Source organism: Chiloscyllium plagiosum, unplaced genomic scaffold, assembly GCF_037043375.1.
Source record: "Chiloscyllium plagiosum isolate Xiang-an unplaced genomic scaffold, Cpla_swu_hap1 HiC_scaffold_16, whole genome shotgun sequence".
In the NCBI taxonomy this organism is placed as follows: Eukaryota; Metazoa; Chordata; class Chondrichthyes; order Orectolobiformes; family Hemiscylliidae; genus Chiloscyllium; species Chiloscyllium plagiosum.
In genome coordinates, this window is record NW_028270154.1 from 92,193,177 (window position 1) to 92,215,261 (window position 22,085).

Consider the following 22,085-nt stretch of genomic DNA (forward strand, 5'->3'; position numbering starts at 1 on the left):
CCACCACATTCCCCTCTCTCCCCTCCACCACATTCCCCTCTCTCCACTCCATCACATTCCCCTCTCTCCACTCCATCACATTCCACTCAACCCACTCCACCACATTCCCCTCAACCCACTCCACCACATTCCTGTCTCTCCACCACATTCCCCTCTCCACTCCACCACATTCCCCTCTCTCTACCACATTCCCCTCTCTTCACTCCAATCACATTCCCCTCTCTTCACTCCATCGCATTCCCCTCTCTCCACTCCATCACATTCTCCTCTCTTTAATCCGATCACATTCCCCTCTCACCACTCCACCACATTCCCCTCTCTCCACCACATTCCGGTCTATTCGCTCCACCACATTCCCCCCTCTCCACCACATTCCCCTCTCTCCACTCCATCACATTCCCCTCTCTTCACTCCACCACATTCCCCTCTCTCCACCACATTCCGGTCTATTCGCTCCACCACATTCCCCCCTCTCCACCACATTCCCCTCTCTCCACTCCATCACATTCCCCTCTCTTCACTCGACCACATTCCCCTCTCTCCACTACATAACATTCCCCTCTCGTCACTCAATCACATTCCCCTCTCGTCAGTCCATCACATTCCCCTCTCTTCACTCCACCACATTCCCCTCTCTCCACTCCATCACATTCCCCTCTCTCCACTACATCACATTCCCCTCTCGTCACTCAATCACATTCCCCTCTCGTCACTTCATCACATTCCCCTCTCTCCACTCCATCACATTCCCCTCTCTTCACTCCATCACATTCCACTCTCTTCACTCCATCACATTCCCCTCTCTCCACTCCACCACATTCCCGTCTCTCCATCACATTCCCCTCTCTTCACTCCACCACATTCCCCCTCTCCACTCCATCACATTGCCCTCACTTCACTCCACCACATTCCCCATTCTTTAATCCGATCACATTCCCCTCTCTCCACTCCACCACATTCCCCTCTCTCCCCTCCACCACATTCCCCTCTCTCCCCTCCAGCACATTCCCCTCTCTCCACTCCACCACATTCCCCTCTCTCCACTCCACCACATTCCCCTCTCTCCACTCCACCACATTCCCCTCTCTCCACTCCACCACATTCCCCTCTCTCCACTCCACCACATTCCCCTCTCTCCACTCCACCACATTCCCCTCTCTCCCCTCCACCACATTCCCCTCTCTCCACTCCATCACATTCCCCTCTCTCCACTCCAACACATTCCCCTCTCTCCCCTCCACCACATTCCCCTCTCTCCACTCCACCACATTCCCCTCTCTCCACTCCACCACATTCCCCTCTCTCCCCTCCACCACATTCCCCTCTCTCCCCTCCACCACATTCCCCTCTCTCCACTCCATCACATTCCCCTCTCTCCACTCCATCACATTCCCCTCTCTCCACTCCATCACATTCCCCTCTCTTCACTCCATCGCATTCCCCACTCTCCACTCCATCACATTCTCCTCTCTTTAATCCGATCACATTCCCCTCTCACCACTCCACCACATTCCCCTCTCTCCACCACATTCCGGTCTATTCGCTCCACCACATTCCCCCCTCTCCACCACATTCCCCTCTCTCCACTCCATCACATTCCCCTCTCTCCCCTCCACCACATTCCCCTCTCTCCACTCCACCACATTCCCCTCTCTCCACTCCACCACATTCCCCTCTCTCCCCTCCACCACATTCCCCTCTCTCCCCTCCACCACATTCCCCTCTCTCCACTCCATCACATTCCCCTCTCTCCACTCCAACACATTCCCCTCTCTCCCCTCCACCACATTCCCCTCTCTCCACTCCACCACATTCCCCTCTCTCCACTCCACCACATTCCCCTCTCTCCCCTCCACCACATTCCCCTCTCTCCCCTCCACCACATTCCCCTCTCTCCACTCCACCACATTCCCCTCTCTCCCCTCCACCACATTCCCCTCTGTCCACCCCATCACATTCCCCTCTCTCCATTCCATCACATTCTCCTCTCTCCACTCCATCACATTCCCCACTCTCCACTCCACCACATTCCCCTCTCTCCACTCCACCACATTCCCCTCTCTCCACTCCACCACATTCCCCTCTCTCCACTCCATCACATTCCCCTCTCTCCATTCCATCACATTCCCCTCTCTCCACTCCACCACATTCCCCTCTCTCCACTCCACCACATTCCCCTCTCTCCCCTCCACCACATTCCCCTCTCTCCACTCCATCACATTCCCCTCTCTCCACTCCATCACATTCCACTCAACCCACTCCACCACATTCCCCTCAACCCACTCCACCACATTCCTGTCTCTCCACCACATTCCCCTCTCCACTCCACCACATTCCCCTCTCTCTACCACATTCCCCTCTCTTCACTCCAATCACATTCCCCTCTCTTCACTCCATCGCATTCCCCTCTCTCCACTCCATCACATTCTCCTCTCTTTAATCCGATCACATTCCCCTCTCACCACTCCACCACATTCCCCTCTCTCCACCACATTCCGGTCTATTCGCTCCACCACATTCCCCCCTCTCCACCACATTCCCCTCTCTCCACTCCATCACATTCCCCTCTCTTCACTCGACCACATTCCCCTCTCTCCACTACATAACATTCCCCTCTCGTCACTCAATCACATTCCCCTCTCGTCAGTCCATCACATTCCCCTCTCTTCACTCCACCACATTCCCCTCTCTCCACTCCATCACATTCCCCTCTCTCCACTACATCACATTCCCCTCTCGTCACTCAATCACATTCCCCTCTCGTCACTTCATCACATTCCCCTCTCTCCACTCCATCACATTCCCCTCTCTTCACTCCATCACATTCCCCTCTCTTCACTCCATCACATTCCCCTCTCTCCACTCCATCACATTCCCCTCTCTCCACTCCACCACATTCCCGTCTCTCCATCACATTCCCCTCTCTTCACTCCACCACATTCCCCCTCTCCACTCCATCACATTGCCCTCACTTCACTCCACCACATTCCCCATTCTTTAATCCGATCACATTCCCCTCTCTCCACTCCACCACATTCCCCTCTCTCCATCACATTCCCCTCTCTCCACTCCACCACATTCCCCTCTCTTCACTCCACCACATTCCCCTCTCTCCACTCCACCACATTCCCTCTCTCCACTCCATCACATTCCCCTCTCTCCACTCCATCACATTCCCCTCTCTCCACTCCATCACATTCCCCTCTCTCCACTCCATCACATTCCCCTCTCTCCACTCCATCACATTCCCCTCTCTCCACTCCATCACATTCCCCTCTCTCCACTCCATCACATTCCCCTCTCTCCACTCCACCACATTCCCCTCTCTCCACTCCACCACATTCCCCTCTCTCCACTCCATCACATTCCCCTCTCTTCACTCCAGCACATTCTCCTCTCTCCACTCCACCACATTCCCCTCTCTCCATCACATTCCCCTCTTTCCACTCCATCACATTCCCCTCTCTCCACTCCACCACATTCCCCTCTCTCCACTCCACCACGTTCCCCTCTCTCCACTCCACCACGTTCCCCTCTCTCCACTCCACCACGTTCCCCTCTCTCCACTCCACCACATTCCCCTCTCTCCACTCCATCACATTCCCCTCTCTCCACTCCATCACATTCCCCTCTCTTCACTCCATCACATTCCCCTCTCTACACTCCACCACATTCCCCTCTCTCCATCACATTCCCCTCTCTCCACTCCATCACATTCCCCTCTCTTCACTCCACCGCATTGCCCTCACTTCACTCCACCACATTCCCCATTCTTTAATCCGATCACATTCCCCTCTCTCCACTCCACCACATTCCCCTCTCTCCCCTCCACCACATTCCCCTCTCTCCCCTCCACCACATTCCCCTCTCTCCACTCCACCACATTCCCCTCTCTCCACTCCACCACATTCCCCTCTCTCCACTCCACCACATTCCCCTCTCTCCCCTCCACCACATTCCCCTCTCTCCACTCCATCACATTCCCCTCTCTCCACTCCATCACATTCCCCTCTCTCCACTCCAACACATTCCCCTCTCTCCCCTCCACCACATTCCCCTCTCTCCAATCCACCACATTCCCCTCTCTCCACTCCACCACATTCCCCTCTCTCCACTCCATCACATTCCCCTCTCTTCACTCCATCACATTCCCCTCTCTACACTCCACCACATTCCCCTCTCTCCATCACATTCCCCTCTCTCCACTCCATCACATTCCCCTCTCTTCACTCCACCGCATTGCCCTCACTTCACTCCACCACATTCCCCATTCTTTAATCCGATCACATTCCCCTCTCTCCACTCCACCACATTCCCCTCTCTCCCCTCCACCACATTCCCCTCTCTCCCCTCCACCACATTCCCCTCTCTCCACTCCACCACATTCCCCTCTCTCCACTCCACCACATTCCCCTCTCTCCACTCCACCACATTCCCCTCTCTCCCCTCCACCACATTCCCCTCTCTCCACTCCATCACATTCCCCTCTCTCCACTCCATCACATTCCCCTCTCTCCACTCCAACACATTCCCCTCTCTCCCCTCCACCACATTCCCCTCTCTCCAATCCACCACATTCCCCTCTCTCCACTCCACCACATTCCCCTCTCTCCCCTCCACCACATTCCCCTATCTCCCCTCCACCACATTCCCCTCTCTCCACTCCATCACATTCCCCTCTCTCCACTCCATCACATTCCCCTCTCTCCACTCCTACACATTCCCGTCTCTCCATCACATTCCCCTCTCTCCACTCCATCACATTCCCCTCTCTCCACTCCATCACATTCCCCTCTCTCCACTCCACCACATTCCCCTCTCTCCACTCCATCACATTCCCCTCTCTCCACTCCACCACATTCCCGTCTCTCCATCACATTCCCCTCTCTCCACTCCATCACATTCCCCTCTCTCCACTCCATCACGTTCCCCTCTCTCCCCTCCACCACATTCCCCTCTCACCACTCCATCACATTCCCCTCTCACCACTCCATCACATTCCCCTCTCTCCACTCCACCACATTCCCGTCTCTCCATCACATTCCCCTCTCTTCACTCCATCACATTCCCCTCTCTCCACTCCACCACATTCCCCTCTCTCCACTCCATCACATTCCCCTCTCTCCATCACATTCCGCTCTCTCCACTCCATCACATTCCCCTCTCTCCACTCCACCACATTCCCCTCTCTCCACTCCATCACATTCCCCTCTCTCCATCACATTCCCCTCTCTCCACTCCATCACATTCCCCTCTCTCCACTCCATCACATTCCCCTCTCTCCACTCCACCACATTCCCCTCTCTCCATCACATTCCCCTCTCTTCACTCCATCACATTCGTCTCTCTCCACTCCATCACATTCCCCTCTCTCCACTCCACCACATTCCCCTATCTCCACTCCATCACATTCCCCTCTCTCCACTCCACCACATTCCCCTCTCTCCACTCCACCACATGCCCCTCTCTCCACTCCACCACATTCCCCTCTCTCCACTCCATCACATTCCCCTCTCTCCACTCCATCACATTCCCCTCTCTCCACTCCATCACATTCCCCTCTCTCCACTCCACCACATTCCCCTCTCACCCCTCCACCTCATTCCCTCTCTCCACTCCATCACATTCCCCTCTCTCCATTCCATCAGATTCCCCTCTCTCCACTCCACCACATTCCCCTCTCTCCACTCCACCACATTCCCTCTCTCCATTCCACCACATTCCCCTCTCTCCACTCCACCACATTCCCCTCTCTCCACTCCACCACATTCTCCTCTCTCCACTCCACCACATTCCCCTCAACCCACGCCATCACGTTCCCCTCTCTTCACTCCACCACATTGCCCTCTCTTCACTCCACCACATTCTCCTCTCTCCACTCCACCACATTCCACTCAACCCACTCCACCACATTCCCCTCAACCCACTCCACCACATTCCTGTCTCTCCACCACATTCCCCTCTCCACTCCATCACATTCCCCTCTCTCTACCACATTCCCCTCTCTTCACTCCAATCACATTCCCCTCTCTTCACTCCATCGCATTCCCCACTCTCCACTCCATCACATTCTCCTCTCTTTAATCCGATCACATTCCCCTCTCACCACTCCACCACATTCCCCTCTCTCCACCACATTCCGGTCTATTCGCTCCACCACATTCCCCCCTCTCCACCACATTCCCCTCTCTCCACTCCATCACATTCCCCTCTCTTCACTCGACCACATTCCCCTCTCTCCACTACATAACATTCCCCTCTCGTCACTCAATCACATTCCCCTCTCGTCAGTCCATCACATTCCCCTCTCTTCACTCCACCAAATTCCCCTCTCTCCTCTCCATCACATTCCCCTCTCTCCACTACATCACATTCCCCTCTCGTCACTCAATCACATTCCCCTCTCGTCACTTCATCACATTCCCCTCTCTCCACTCCATCACATTCCCCTCTCTTCACTCCATCACATTCCCCTCTCTCCACTCCATCACATTCCCCTCTCTCCACTCCACCACATTCCCGTCTCTCCGTCACATTCCCCTCTCTTCACTTCACCACATTCCCCCTCTCCACTCCATCACATTGCCCTCACTTCACTCCACCACATTCCCCATTCTTTAATCCGATCACATTCCCCTCTCTCCACTCCACCACATTCCCCTCTCTCCCCTCCACCACATTCCCCTCTCTCCCCTCCACCACATTCCCCTCTCTCCACTCCACCACATTCCCCTCTCTCCACTCCACCACATTCCCCTCTCTCCACTACACCACATTCCCCTCTCTCCACTCCACCACATTCCCCTCTCTCCCCTCCACCACATTCCCCTCTCTCCACTCCATCACATTCCCCTCTCTCCACTCCAACACATTCCCCTCTCTCCCCTCCACCACATTCCCCTCTCTCCACTCCACCACATTCCCCTCTCTCCACTCCACCACATTCCCCTCTCTCCCCTCCACCACATTCCCCTCTCTCCCCTGCACCACATTCCCCTCTCTCCACTCCATCACATTCCCCTCTCTCCACTCCATCACATTCCCCTCTCTCCACTCCACCACATTCCCGTCTCTCCATCACATTCCCCTCTCTCCACTCCATCACATTCCCCTCTCTCCACTCCATCACATTCCCCTCTCTCCACTCCACCACATTCCCCTCTATCCACTCCACCACATTCCCCTCTCTCCACTCCATCACATTCCCCTCTCTCCACTCCACCACATTCCCCTCTCTCCACTCCACCCCATTCCCCTCTCTCCACTCCACCACATTCCCCTCTCTCCACTCCACCTCATTCCCTCTCTCCACTCCATCACATTCCCCTCTCTCCATTCCATCACATTCCCCTCGCTCCACTCCACCACATTCCCCTCTCTCCACTCCACCACATTCCCCTCTCTCCACTCCACCACATTCCCCTCTCTCCACTCCACCACATTGCCCTCTCTTCACTCCACCACATTCTCATCTCTCCACTCCACATTCCCCTCAACCGACTCCACCACATTCCCCTCAACACACGCCATCACGTTCCCCTCTCTTCACTCCACCACATTGCCCTCTCTTCACTCCACCACATTCTCCTCTCTCCACTCCATCACATTCCCCTCTCTCCACTCCATCACATTCCCCTCTCTCCACTCCACCACATTCCCCTCTCTCCCCTCCACCACATTCCCCTCTCTCCCCTCCACCACATTCCCCTCTCTCCCCTCCACTACATTCCCCTCTCTCCCCTCCACCACATTCCCCTCTCTCCACTCCATCACATTCCCCTCTCTCCACTCCATCACATTCCCCTCTCTCCACTCCATCACATTCCCCTCTCTCCACTCCATCACATTCCCCTCTCTCCACTCCACCACATTCCCCTCTCTCCACTCCACCACATTCCCCTCTCTCCACTCCATCACATTCCCCTCTCTCCATTCCATCACATTCCCCTCTCTCCACTCCACCACATTCCCCTCTCTCCACTCCACCACATTCCCCTCTCTCCCCTCCACCACATTCCCCTCTCTCCACTCCATCACATTCCCCTCTCTCCACTCCACCACATTCCCGTCTCTCCATCACATTCCCCTCTCTCCACTCCATCACATTCCCCTCTCTCCACTCCATCACATTCCCCTCTCTCCACTCCATCACATTCCCCTCTCTCCACTCCATCACATTCCCCTCTCACCACTCCATCACATTCCCCTCTCTCCACTCCACCACATTCCCGTCTCTCCATCACATTCCCCTCTCTTCACTCCATCACATTCCCCTCTCTCCACTCCACCACATTCGCCTCTCTCCACTCCATCACATTCCCCTCTCTCCATCACATTCCCCTCTCTCCACTCCATCACATTCCCCTCTCTCCACTCCACCACATTCCCCTCTCTCCACTCCATCACATTCCCCTCTCTCCATCACATTCCCCTCTCTCCACTCCATCACATTCCCCTCTCTCCACTCCATCACATTCCCCTCTCTCCACTCCACCACATTCCCCTCTCTCCATCACATTCCCCTCTCTTCACTCCATCACATTCGTCTCTCTCCACTCCATCACATTCCCCTCTCTCCACTCCACCACATTCCCCTCTCTCCACTCCATCACATTCCCCTCTCTCCACTCCACCACATTCCCCTCTCTCCACTCCACCACATTCCCCTCTCTCCACTCCATCACATTCCCCTCTCTCCACTCCATCACATTCCCCTCTCTCCACTCCACCACATTCCCCTCTCTCCCCTCCACCTCATTCCCTCTCTCCACTCCATCACATTCCCCTCTCTCCATTCCATCACATTCCCCTCTCTCCACTCCACCACATTCCCCTCTCTCCACTCCACCACATTCCCTCTCTCCATTCCACCACATTCCCCTCTCTCCACTCCACCACATTCCCCTCTCTCCACTCCACCACATTCTCCTCTCTCCACTCCACCACATTCCCCTCAACCCACGCCATCACGTTCCCCTCTCTTCACTCCACCACATTGCCCTCTCTTCACTCCACCACATTCTCCTCTCTCCACTCCACCACATTCCACTCAACCCACTCCACCACATTCCCCTCAACCCACTCCACCACATTCCTGTCTCTCCACCACATTCCCCTCTCCACTCCACCACATTCCCCTCTCTCTACCACATTCCCCTCTCTTCACTCCAATCACATTCCCCTCTCTTCACTCCATCGCATTCCCCACTCTCCACTCCATCACATTCTCCTCTCTTTAATCCGATCACATTCCCCTCTCACCACTCCACCACATTCCCCTCTCTCCACCACATTCCGGTCTATTCGCTCCACCACATTCCCCCCTCTCCACCACATTCCCCTCTCTCCACTCCATCACATTCCCCTCTCTTCACTCGACCACATTCCCCTCTCTCCACTACATAACATTCCCCTCTCGTCACTCAATCACATTCCCCTCTCGTCAGTCCATCACATTCCCCTCTCTTCACTCCACCACATTCCCCTCTCTCCACTCCATCACATTCCCCTCTCTCCACTACATCACATTCCCCTCTCGTCACTCAATCACATTCCCCTCTCGTCACTTCATCACATTCCCCTCTCTCCACTCCATCACATTCCCCTCTCTTCACTCCATCACATTCCCCTCTCTCCACTCCACCACATTCCCCTCTCTCCATCACATTCCCCTCTCTCCACTCCACCACATTCCCCTCTCTTCACTCCATCACATTCCCCTCTCTCCACTCCATCACATTCCCCTCTCTCCACTCCATCACATTCCCCTCTCTCCACTCCATCACATTCCCCTCTCTCCACTCCATCACATTCCCCTCTCTCCACTCCATCACATTCCCCTCTCTCCACTCCATCACATTCCCCTCTCTCCACTCCACCACATTCCCCTCTCTCCACTCCACCACATTCCCCTCTCTCCACTCCACCACATTCCCCTCTCTCCACTCCACCACATTCCCCTCTCTCCACTCCACCACATTCCCCTCTCTCCACTCCATCACATTCCCCTCTCTTCACTCCAGCACATTCTCCTCTCTCCACTCCACCACATTCCCCTCTCTCCATCACATTCCCCTCTTTCCACTCCATCACATTCCCCTCTCTCCACTCCACCACATTCCCCTCTCTCCACTCCACCACGTTTCCCTCTCTCCACTCCACCACATTCCCCTCTCTCCACTACATAACATTCCCCTCTCGTCACTCAATCACATTCCCCTCTCGTCAGTCCATCACATTCCCCTCTCTTCACTCCACCACATTCCCCTCTCTCCACTCCATCATATTCCCCTCTCTCCACTACATCACATTCCCCTCTCGTCACTCAATCACATTCCCCTCTCGTCACTTCATCACATTCCCCTCTCTCCACTCCATCACATTCCCCTCTCTCCACTCCACCACATTCCCCTCTCTCCACTCCACCACATTCCCCTCTCTCCCCTCCACCACATTCCCCTCTCTCCACTCCATCACATTCCCCTCTCTCCACTCCAACACATTCCCCTCTCTCCCCTCCACCACATTCCCCTCTCTCCACTCCACCACATTCCCCTCTCTCCACTCCACCACATTCCCCTCTCTCCCCTCCACCACATTCCCCTCTCTCCCCTCCACCACATTCCCCTCTCTCCACTCCATCACATTCCCCTCTCTCCACTCCATCACATTCCCCTCTCTCCACTCCACCACATTCCCGTCTCTCCATCACATTCCCCTCTCTCCACTCCATCACATTCCCCTCTCTCCACTCCATCACATTCCCCTCTCTCCACTCCACCACATTCCCCTCTATCCACTCCACCACATTCCCCTCGCTCCACTCCATCACATTCCCCTCTCTCCACTCCACCACATTCCCCTCTCTCCACTCCACCACATTCCCCTCTCTCCACTCCACCACATTCCCCTCTCTCCACTCCACCACATTCCCCTCTCTCCACTCCACCTCATTCCCTCTCTCCACTCCATCACATTCCCCTCTCTCCATTCCATCACATTCCCCTCGCTCCACTCCACCACATTCCCCTCTCTCCACTCCATCACATTCCCCTCTCTCCACTCCATCACATTCCCCTCTCTCCACTCCATCACATTCCCCTCTCTCCACTCCATCACATTCCCCTCTCTCCACTCCACCACATTCCCCTCTCTCCACTCCACCACATTCCCCTCTCTCCACTCCACCACATTCCCCTCTCTCCACTCCATCACATTCCCCTCTCTTCACTCCAGCACATTCTCCTCTCTCCACTCCACCACATTCCCCTCTCTCCATCACATTCCCCTCTTTCCACTCCATCACATTCCCCTCTCTCCACTCCACCACATTCCCCTCTCTCCACTACATAACATTCCCCTCTCGTCATTCAATCACATTCCCCTCTCGTCAGTCCATCACATTCCCCTCTCTTCACTCCACCACATTCCCCTCTCTCCACTCCATCATATTCCCCTCTCTCCACTACATCACATTCCCCTCTCGTCACTTCATCAAATTCCCCTCTCTCCACTCCATCACATTCCCCTCTCTTCACTCCATCACATTCCCCTCTCTCCACTCCATCACATTCCCCTCTCTTCACTCCATCACATTCCCCTCTCTCCACTCCATCACATTCCCCTCTCTCCACTCCACCACATTCCCGTCTCTCCATCACATTCCCCTCTCTTCACTCCATCACATTCCCCTCTCTCCACTCCACCACATTCCCCTCTCTCCACTCCATCACATTCCCCTCTCTCCATCACATTCCCCTCTCTCCACTCCATCACATTCCCCTCTCTCCACTCCACCACATTCCCCACTCTCCACTCCACCACATTCCCCTCTCTCCATCACATTCCCCTCTCTCCACTCCATCACATTCCCCTCTCTCCACTCCATCACATTCCCCTCTCTCCACTCCACCACATTCCCCTCTCTCCATCACATTCCCCTCTCTTCACTCCATCACATTCGTCTCTCTCCACTCCATCACATTCCCCTCTCTCCACTCCACCACATTCCCCTCTCTCCACTCCACCACATTCCCCTCTCTCCACTCCATCACATTCCCCTCTCTCCACTCCACCACATTCCCCTCTCTCCACTCCACCACATTCCCCTCTCTCCACTCCATCACATTCCCCTCTCTCCACTCCACCACATTCCCCTCTCTCCACTCCACCACATTCCCCTCTCTCCCCTCCACCTCATTCCCTCTCTCCACTCCATCACATTCCCCTCTCTCCATTCCATCACATTCCCCTCTCTCCACTCCCCCACATTCCCCTCTCTCCACTCCACCACATTCCCTCTCTCCATTCCACCACATTCCCCTCTCTCCACTCCACCACATTCCCCTCTCTCCACTCCACCACATTCTCCTCTCTCCACTCCACCACATTCCCCTCAACCCACGCCATCACGTTCCCCTCTCTTCACTCCACCACATTGCCCTCTCTTCACTCCACCACATTCTCCTCTCTCCACTCCACCACATTCCACTCAACCCACTCCACCACATTCCCCTCAACCCACTCCACCACATTCCTGTCTCTCCACCACATTCCCCTCTCCACTCCACCACATTCCCCTCTCTCTACCACATTCCCCTCTCTTCACTCCAATCACATTCCCCTCTCTTCACTCCATCGCATTCCCCACTCTCCACTCCATCACATTCTCCTCTCTTTAATCCGATCACATTCCCCTCTCACCACTCCACCACATTCCCCTCTCTCCACCACATTCCGGTCTATTCGCTCCACCACATTCCCACCTCTCCACCACATTCCCCTCTCTCCACTCCATCACATTCCCCTCTCTTCACTCGACCACATTCCCCTCTCTCCACTACATAACATTCCCCTCTCGTCACTCAATCACATTCCCCTCTCGTCAGTCCATCACATTCCCCTCTCTTCACTCCACCACATTCCCCTCTCTCCACTCCATCACATTCCCCTCTCTCCACTACATCACATTCCCCTCTCGTCACTCAATCACATTCCCCTCTCGTCACTTCATCACATTCCCCTCTCTCCACTCCATCACATTCCCCTCTCTTCACTCCATCACATTCCCCTCTCTTCACTCCATCACATTCCCCTCTCTCCACTCCATCACATTCCCCTCTCTCCACTCCACCACATTCCCGTCTCTCCATCACATTCCCCTCTCTTCACTCCACCACATTCCCCCTCTCCACTCCACCACATTCCCGTCTCTCCATCACATTCCCCTCTCTTCACTCCACCACATTCCCCATTCTTTAATCCGATCACATTCCCCTCTCTCCACTCCACCACATTCCCCTCTCTCCATCACATTCCCCTCTCTCCACTCCACCACATTCCCCTCTCTTCACTCCACCACATTCCCCTCTCTCCACTCCACCACATTCCCTCTCTCCACTCCATCACATTCCCCTCTCTCCACTCCATCACATTCCCCTCTCTCCACTCCATCACATTCCCCTCTCTCCACTCCATCACATTCCCCTCTCTCCACTCCATCACATTCCCCTCTCTCCACTCCATCACATTCCCCTCTCTCCACTCCATCACATTCCCCTCTCTCCACTCCATCACATTCCCCTCTCTCCACTCCACCACATTCCCCTCTCTCCACTCCACCACATTCCCCTCTCTCCACTCCACCACATTCCCCTCTCTCCACTCCATCACATTCCCCTCTCTTCACTCCAGCACATTCTCCTCTCTCCACTCCACCACATTCCCCTCTCTCCATCACATTCCCCTCTTTCCACTCCATCACATTCCCCTCTCTCCACTCCATCACATTCCCCTCTCTCCACTCCACCACATTCCCCTCTCTCCACTCCACCACGTTCCCCTCTCTCCACTCCACCACATTCCCCTCTCTCCACTACATAACATTCCCCTCTCGTCATTCAATCACATTCCCCTCTCGTCAGTCCATCACATTCCCCTCTCTTCACTCCACCACATTCCCCTCTCTCCACTCCATCATATTCCCCTCTCTCCACTACATCACATTCCCCTCTCGTCACTTCATCAAATTCCCCTCTCTCCACTCCATCACATTCCCCTCTCTTCACTCCATCACATTCCCCTCTCTCCACTCCATCACATTCCCCTCTCTTCACTCCACCACATTGCCCTCTCTTCACTCCACCACATTCTCCTCTCTCCACTCCACCACATTCCACTCAACCCACTCCACCACATTCCCCTCAACCCACTCCACCACATTCCTGTCTCTCCACCACATTCCCCTCTCCACTCCACCACATTCCCCTCTCTCTACCACATTCCCCTCTCTTCACTCCAATCACATTCCCCTCTCTTCACTCCATCGCATTCCCCACTCTCCACTCCATCACATTCTCCTCTCTTTAATCCGATCACATTCCCCTCTCACCACTCCACCACATTCCCCTCTCTCCACCACATTCCGGTCTATTCGCTCCACCACATTCCCACCTCTCCACCACATTCCCCTCTCTCCACTCCATCACATTCCCCTCTCTTCACTCGACCACATTCCCCTCTCTCCACTACATAACATTCCCCTCTCGTCACTCAATCACATTCCCCTCTCGTCAGTCCATCACATTCCCCTCTCTTCACTCCACCACATTCCCCTCTCTCCACTCCATCACATTCCCCTCTCTCCACTACATCACATTCCCCTCTCGTCACTCAATCACATTCCCCTCTCGTCACTTCATCACATTCCCCTCTCTCCACTCCATCACATTCCCCTCTCTTCACTCCATCACATTCCCCTCTCTTCACTCCATCACATTCCCCTCTCTCCACTCCATCACATTCCCCTCTCTCCACTCCACCACATTCCCGTCTCTCCATCACATTCCCCTCTCTTCACTCCACCACATTCCCCCTCTCCACTCCACCACATTCCCGTCTCTCCATCACATTCCCCTCTCTTCACTCCACCACATTCCCCATTCTTTAATCCGATCACATTCCCCTCTCTCCACTCCACCACATTCCCCTCTCTCCATCACATTCCCCTCTCTCCACTCCACCACATTCCCCTCTCTTCACTCCACCACATTCCCCTCTCTCCACTCCACCACATTCCCTCTCTCCACTCCATCACATTCCCCTCTCTCCACTCCATCACATTCCCCTCTCTCCACTCCATCACATTCCCCTCTCTCCACTCCATCACATTCCCCTCTCTCCACTCCATCACATTCCCCTCTCTCCACTCCATCACATTCCCCTCTCTCCACTCCATCACATTCCCCTCTCTCCACTCCATCACATTCCCCTCTCTCCACTCCACCACATTCCCCTCTCTCCACTCCACCACATTCCCCTCTCTCCACTCCACCACATTCCCCTCTCTCCACTCCATCACATTCCCCTCTCTTCACTCCAGCACATTCTCCTCTCTCCACTCCACCACATTCCCCTCTCTCCATCACATTCCCCTCTTTCCACTCCATCACATTCCCCTCTCTCCACTCCACCACATTCCCCTCTCTCCACTCCACCACGTTCCCCTCTCTCCACTCCACCACATTCCCCTCTCTCCACTACATAACATTCCCCTCTCGTCATTCAATCACATTCCCCTCTCGTCAGTCCATCACATTCCCCTCTCTTCACTCCACCACATTCCCCTCTCTCCACTCCATCATATTCCCCTCTCTCCACTACATCACATTCCCCTCTCGTCACTTCATCAAATTCCCCTCTCTCCACTCCATCACATTCCCCTCTCTTCACTCCATCACATTCCCCTCTCTCCACTCCATCACATTCCCCTCTCTTCACTCCATCACATTCCCCTCTCTCCACTCCATCACATTCCCCTCTCTCCACTCCACCACATTCCCGTCTCTCCATCACATTCCCCTCTCTTCACTCCACCACATTCCCCCTCTCCACTCCATCACATTGCCCTCACTTCACTCCACCACATTCCCCATTCTTTAATCCGATCACATTCCCCTCTCTCCACTCCACCACATTCCCCTCTCTCCATCACATTCCCCTCTCTCCACTCCACCACATTCCCCTCTCTTCACTCCACCACATTCCCCTGTCTCCACTCCACCACATTCCCTCTCTCCACTCCATCACATTCCCCTCTCTCCACTCCATCACATTCCCCTCTCTCCACTCCATCACATTCCCCTCTCTCCACTCCATCACATTCCCCTCTCTCCACTCCATCACATTCCCCTCTCTCCACTCCATCACATTCCCCTCTCTCCACTCCATCACATTCCCCTCTCTCCACTCCATCACATTCGGCTCTCTCCACTCCATCACATTCCCCTCTCTCCACTCCACCACATTCCCCTCTCTCCACTCCATCACATTCCCCTCTCTACACTCCACCACATTCCCCTCTCTCCATCACATTCCCCTCTCTCCACTCCATCACATTCCCCTCTCTTCACTCCACGGCATTGCCCTCACTTCACTCCACCACATTCCCCATTCTTTAATCCGATCACATTCCCCTCTCTCCACTCCATCACATTCCCCTCTCTCCACTCCAACACATTCCCCTCTCTCCCCTCCACCACATTCCCCTCTCTCCACTCCACCACATTCCCCTCTCTCCACTCCACCACATTCCCCTCTCTCCACTCCACCACATTCCCCTCTCTCCCCTCAACCACATTCCCCTCTCTCCCCTCCACCACATTCCCCTCTCTCCACTCCATCACATTCCCCTCTCTCCACTCCATCACATTCCCCTTTCTCCACTCCATCACATTCCCCTCTCTCCACTCCACCACATTCCCGTCTCTCCATCACATTCCCCTCTCTCCACTCCATCACATTCCCCTCTCTCCACTCCATGACATTCCCCTCTCTCCACTCGACCACATTCCCCTCTCTCCACTCCATCACATTCCCCTCTCTTCACTCCATCACATTCCCCTCTCTCCACTCCATCACATTCCCCTCTCTCCACTCCATGACATTCCCCTCTCTCCACTCGACCACATTCCCCTCTCTTCACTCCATCACATTCCCCTCTCTCCACTCCATCACATTCCCCTCTCTCCACTCCATGACATTCCCCTCTCTCCACTCGACCACATTCCCCTCTCTCCACTCCATCACATTCCCCTCTCTTCACTCCATCACATTCCCCTCTCTCCACTCCATCACATTCCCCTCTCTCCACTCCATGACATTCCCCTCTCTCCACTCGACCACATTCCCCTCTCTCCACTCCATCACATTCCCCTCTCTTCACTCCATCACATTCCCCTCTCTCCACTCCATCACATTCCCCTCTCTCCACTCCATCACATTCCCCTCTCTCCACTCCACCACATTCCCGTCTCTCCATCACATACCCCTCTCTCCACTCCACCACATTCCCCTCTCTCCACTCCATCACATTCCCCTCTCTCCATCACATTCCCCTCTCTCCACTCCACCACATTCCCCTCTCTCCACTCCATCACATTCCCCTCTCTCCATCACATTCCCCTCTCACCACTCCATCACATTCCCCTCTCTCCACTCCACCACATTCCCGTCTCTCCATCACATTCCCCTCTCTTCACTGCATCACATTCGTCTCTCTCCACTCCATCACATTCCCCTCTCTCCACTCCATCACATTCCCCTCTCTCCACTCCACCACATTCCCCTCTCTCCACTCCACCACATTCCCCTCTCTCCACTCCACCACATTCCCCTCTCTCCACTCCACCACATTCCCCTCTCTTCACTCCACCACATTCCCCTCTCTCCACTCCACCACATTCCCCTCTCTCCACTCCATCACATTCCCCTCTCTCCATTCCATCACATTCCCCTCTCTCCACTCCACCACATTCCCCTCTCTCCACTCCACCACATTCCCCTCTCTCCACTCCACCACATTCCCCTCTCTCCACTCCACCACATTCCCCTCTCTCCACTCCACCACATTGCCCTCTCTTCACTCCACCACATTCTCATCTCTCCACTCCACATTCCCCTCAACCCACTCCACCACATTCCCCTCAACACACGCCATCACGTTCCCCTCTCTTCACTCCACCACATTGCCCTCTCTTCACTCCACCACATTCTCCTCTCTCCACTCCATCACATTCCCCTCTCTCCACTCCATCACATTCCCCTCTCTCCACTCCACCACATTCCCCTCTCTCCCCTCCACCACATTCCCCTCTCTCCCCTCCACCACATTCCCCTCTGTCCCCTCCACCACATTCCCCTCTCTCCCCTCCACCACATTCCCCTCTCTCCACTCCACCACATTCCCCTCTCTCCCCTCCACCACATTCCCCTCTGTCCACCCCATCACATTCCCCTCTCTCCATTCCATCACATTCCCCTCTCTCCACTCCATCACATTCCCCTCTCTCCACTCCACCACATTCCCCTCTCTCCACTCCACCACATTCCCCTCTCTCCACTCCATCACATTCCCCTCTCTCCATTCCATCACATTCCCCTCTCTCCACTCCACCACATTCCCCTCTCTCCACTCCACCACATTCCCCTCTCTCCCCTCCACCACATTCCCCTCTCTCCACTCCATCACATTCCCCTCTCTCCACTCCATCACATTCCCCTCTCTCCACTCCACCACATTCCCGTCTCTCCATCACATTCTCCTCTCTCCACTCCACCACATTCCACTCAACCCACTCCACCACATTCCCCTCAACCCACTCCACCACATTACTGTCTCTCCACCACATTCCCCTCTCCACTCCACCACATTCCCCTCTCTCTACCACATTCCCCTCTCTTCACTCCAATCACATTCCCCTCTCTTCACTCCATCGCATTCCCCACTCTCCACTCCATCACATTCTCCTCTCTTTAATCCGATCACATTCCCCTCTCACCACTCCACCACATTCCCCTCTCTCCACCACATTCCGGTCTATTCGCTCCACCACATTCCCCCCTCTCCACCACATTCCCCTCTCTCCACTCCATCACATTCCCCTCTCTTCACTCGACCACATTCCCCTCTCTCCACTACATAACATTCCCCTCTCGTCACTCAATCACATTCCCCTCTCGTCAGTCCATCACATTCCCCTCTCTTCACTCCACCACATTCCCCTCTCTCCACTCCATCACATTCCCCTCTCTCCACTACATCACATTCCCCTCTCGTCACTCAATCACATTCCCCTCTCGTCACTTCATCACATTCCCCTCTCTCCACTCCATCACATTCCCCTCTCTTCACTCCATCACATTCCCCTCTCTTCACTCCATCACATTCCCCTCTCTCCACTCCATCACATTCCCCTCTCTCCACTCCACCACATTCCCGTCTCTCCATCACATTCCCCTCTCTTCACTCCACCACATTCCCCCTCTCCACTCCATCACATTGCCCTCACTTCACTCCACCACATTCCCCATTCTTTAATCCGATCACATTCCCCTCTCTCCACTCCACCACATTCCCCTCTCTCCATCACATTCCCCTCTCTCCACTCCACCACATTCCCCTCTCTTCACTCCACCACATTCCCCTCTCTCCACTCCACCACATTCCCTCTCTCCACTCCATCACATTCCCCTCTCTCCACTCCATCACATTCCCCTCTCTCCACTCCATCACATTCCCCTCTCTCCACTCCATCACATTCCCCTCTCTCCACTCCATCACATTCCCCTCTCTCCACTCCATCACATTCCCCTCTCTCCACTCCACCACATTCCCCTCTCTCCACTCCACCACATTCCCCTCTCTCCACTCCATCACATTCCCCTCTCTTCACTCCAGCACATTCTCCTCTCTCCACTCCACCACATTCCCCTCTCTCCATCACATTCCCCTCTTTCCACTCCATCACATTCCCCTCTCTCCACTCCACCACATTCCCCTCTCTCCACTCCACCACGTTCCCCTCTCTCCACTCCACCACGTTCCCCTCTCTCCACTCCACCACGTTCCCCTCTCTCCACTCCACCACGTTCCCCTCTCTCCACTCCACCACATTCCCCTCTCTCCACTCCATCACATTCCCCTCTCTTCACTCCATCACATTCCCCTCTCTACACTCCACCACATTCCCCTCTCTCCATCACATTCCCCTCTCTCCACTCCATCACATTCCCCTCTCTTCACTCCACCGCATTGCCCTCACTTCACTCCACCACATTCCCCATTCTTTAATCCGATCACATTCCCCTCTCTCCACTCCACCACATTCCCCTCTCTCCCCTCCACCACATTCCCCTCTCTCCCCTCCACCACATTCCCCTCTCTCCACTCCACCACATTCCCCTCTCTCCACTCCACCACATTCCCCTCTCTCCACTCCACCACATTCCCCTCTCTCCCCTCCACCACATTCCCCTCTCTCCACTCCATCACATTCCCCTCTCTCCACTCCAACACATTCCCCTCTCTCCCCTCCACCACATTCCCCTCTCTCCACTCCACCACATTCCCCTCTCTCCACTCCACCACATTCCCCTCTCTCCCCTCCACCACATTCCCCTCTCTCCCCTCCACCACATTCCCCTCTCTCCACTCCATCACATTCCCCTCTCTCCACTCCACCACATTCCCCTCTCTCCACTCCATCACATTCCCCTCTCTCCACTACATCACATTCCCCTCTCGTCACTCAATCACATTCCCCTCTCGTCACTTCATCACATTCCCCTCTCGTCACTTCATCACATTCCCCTCTCTCCACTCCATCACATTCCCCTCTCTTCACTCCATCACATTCCCCTCTCTTCACTCCATCACATTCCCCTCTCTCCACTCCATCACATTCCCCTCTCTCCACTCCACCACATTCCCGTCTCTCCATCACATTCCCCTCTCTTCACTCCACCACATTCCCCCTCTCCACTCCATCACATTGCCCTCACTTCACTCCACCACATTCCCCATTCTTTAATCCGATCACATTCCCCTCTCTCCACTCCACCACATTCCCCTCTCTCCATCACATTCCCCTCTCTCCACTCCACCACATTCCCCTCTCTCCCCTCCACCACATTCCCCTCTCTCCCCTCCACCACATTCCCCTCTCTCCACTCCACCACATTCCCCTCTCTCCACTCCACCACATTCCCCTCTCTCCACTCCACCACATTCCCCTCTCTCCACTCCACCACATTCCCCTCTCTCCACTCCACCACATTCCCCTCTCTCCACTCCACCACATACCCCTCTCTCCCCTCCACCACATTCCCCTCTCTCCACTCCATCACATTCCCCTCTCTCCACTCCAACACATTCCCCTCTCTCCCCTCCACCACATTCCCCTCTCTCCACTCCACCACATTCCCCTCTCTCCACTCCACCACATTCCCCTCTCTCCCCTCCATCACATTCCCCTCTCTCCCCTCCACCACATTCCCCTCTCTCCACTCCATCACATTCCCCTCTCTCCACTCCATCACATTCCCCTCTCTCCACTCCACCACATTCCCGTCTCTCCATCACATTCCCCTCTCTCCACTCCATCACATTCCCCTCTCTCCACTCCATCACATTCCCCTCTCTCCACTCCACCACATTCCCCTCTCTCCACTCCATCACATTCCCCTCTCTTCACTCCATCACATTCCCCTCTCTTCACTCCATCACATTCCCCTCTCTCCACTCCATCACATTCCCCTCTCTCCAGTCCATCACATTCCCCTCTCTCCACTCCATCACATTCCCCTCTCTCCACTCCACCACATTCCCGTCTCTCCATCACATTCCCCTCTCTCCACTCCACCACATTCCCCTCTCTCCACTCCATCACATTCCCCTCTCTCCATCACATTCCCCTCTCTCCACTCCATCACATTCCCCTCTCTCCACTCCACCACATTCCCCTCTCTCCACTCCACCACATTCCCCTCTCTCCACTCCATCACATTCCCCTCTCTCCATCACATTCCCCTCTCTCCACTCCATCACATTCCCCTCTCTCCACTCCACCACATTCCCGTCTCTCCATCACATTCCCCTCTCTTCACTGCATCACATTCGTCTCTCTCCACTCCATCACATTCCCCTCTCTCCACTCCACCACATTCCCCTCTCTTCACTGCATCACATTCGTCTCTCTCCACTCCATCACATTCCCCTCTCTCCACTCCACCACATTCCCCTCTCTCCA